Genomic DNA, 1,914 nt, shown 5'->3' with positions numbered 1-1,914 from the left:
GAACACACCACCTATGTTCTCCACTCCTTCTTTTACCAAGGCCAAGCACCCCCGCCTCTTCCACCCCAGACAGGCAGGGTGACAGCTGGGTCCGGCCTTCCCACCGGCCCAAGAACGCAGGCCGGGGCGTGCAGAGCTCAACACCCCCAGGGGCCGGGAGGCCAGTGAAGCACGTGACCCTGTGAGCGCCACGCAGGGCTGGCGGCCAGCCAAGCGCAGGGCCCCTTTAAGATGCGCTGGGGTGCGCCTGGGTAGGGGGAGGGAGACCCCGGCGCTAGTGGGCCTGCAGTCGCCTCAGCCCCACCCTGGGACGGCGCGCTCTCTCCTAGTTGCTCACCTTAGCTCCGAAGAGCCGGGCGGCCGCAGTGAGTAAGCCATGGGTGGGCGAACTCGGGGATCTGACGGGGAGGGAAGGAGGGAAGAGAACTGCGGCAGGAACGGGAGCCGCCGCCGCCGCTGCACCAGAGGCCGCGCCGACGAGGGGAACAAGGTTGAAAGGAGGCGGCTGAGGGAAAGGGTAAACGAACCGGCAGCGGCGCCCAACCCGGGGTCCTCAGTGTGGCTCCGCCTACCGCCCGGAACCCGCTCCCGCCCCCTCTCAAGGGATTCGCCCCGGGCTCAGCCATTGGTCCAGTGTGCATGGGGGCGGGTCCTAAGCCGTTGACAGCAGTTGTGGCTGGGAGGATTGGACCGTCCGGGGTAAGCTAATTAACGGTGGATGGGCGGGGGAAGCGTGTAGGTGGTTAAGTATGTGCCTGAGAACTCAGTTAACTTACTTAGGCTTTTCCCCTTATCCTTAACACCTTTGAGGTTAATTGTGAGGTGGCTATTAGAGAAAAAGCCCCAAGGACTTCGACCTTTGAAGGTCCTCGGAAGCCAACCCCTTAATACACTATCACGACAACTGATCCTAATCCCTTGGTGTGCTTTCTTGAACAACGTCTTTGGTCAATGACTTAATGGCCATAGAGGTGACATCATGTTGACACAGGCTATGATGCCCGAGTTAGCTACTTGGTGGAAATCATTTGAGGTAAGTCATGGTATTATAGATACCAACAGACCCAGAATGTGGAGAAGGAAAGCAAAGGCAGGAGCCTGAATATCCAGTGGTCTTTGCCAGCTGTCAGTTCTGTGACTAATGCCAGGAAACCCGTCTCACAAACGCCCCCTTAATATGAAGCTTTCCAGCGCAGTCCAGAGCCTCTGGGTCCTGGGTATTAATCTCACTGCCACTCCAGTCACATAGCCCCACACAAACAGTCCACCCCACATCTAGCCAAAATATCAGGAGCTGCAGACCAACCCCTCATCCAAAATCACCTCCCTTTTTGTCACATCACTCCCGTCACTCCCATAGGGCCTCTGGACCTTTATACCTGCTTGGCTATATTCTATACACTCTTATCCTCTGCTCCCCAGAGACGATTAAATGAACCATGGCACTGAAGTGATCTTCTACATCATTCTTGACTCATTCTTTTGGGTAGACAAGAACTTAGGACCTTTCTATCTTCCTAAGATATCATTGTCATTGACCCAAGGGCAGAGAGGAATGACCCAAGGCCCAAGTGGACAGCCCTTTTATCTCCTCACATAGAAGTAACAAAGTTCAGAGGTCTCAGTACCATCTAAGTCGGGTTTAGATAGATCCTGTTTATAAAGAACCTAGTTTATAGCTTGGACTTGGAAAAAGAGAAAGAAAAATGCCATTTTCTCTTCCCAGGTTTCCTTATACTCAGCTTTACACCTACCAACCAATGCTTCTCTGGCTTGGGGATCAGACGGGTAGATCTTAGGAAAGAACTTCATAAAGAGAAGCCAAGCAGTGCCCCAGGGGAGCACTGACCTCAGCTATCTCCTCGGCGACTTCAAAGCTCCACTGATCAATATTTGCTCCCAATTTAGCATCTC

General features: G+C 54.0%; 1 protein-coding gene across 1 annotated transcript in view; it reads right to left on the bottom strand.

The window, feature by feature from the left end:
- The window catches only part of CS (citrate synthase), a 29,095-nt gene extending 28,553 nt beyond the window's left edge, over window positions 1-542 (bottom strand). The window contains exon 1 of the mRNA XM_007467723.1: window positions 338-542. The gene's annotated coding sequence lies outside the window, so the exon portion shown is untranslated. The remainder of the gene's footprint in view (window positions 1-337) is intronic.
- Window positions 543-1,914: the final 1,372 nt, after the last annotated feature.

The sequence above is a fragment of the Lipotes vexillifer genome, unplaced genomic scaffold (genome assembly GCF_000442215.2).
Source record: "Lipotes vexillifer unplaced genomic scaffold, Lipotes_vexillifer_v1.1 scaffold387, whole genome shotgun sequence".
Classification (NCBI taxonomy): domain Eukaryota; kingdom Metazoa; phylum Chordata; class Mammalia; order Artiodactyla; family Lipotidae; genus Lipotes; species Lipotes vexillifer.
The sequence above is the reverse complement of the archived record's forward strand: the minus strand, read 5'-3'. Positions and strand labels throughout refer to the sequence as shown.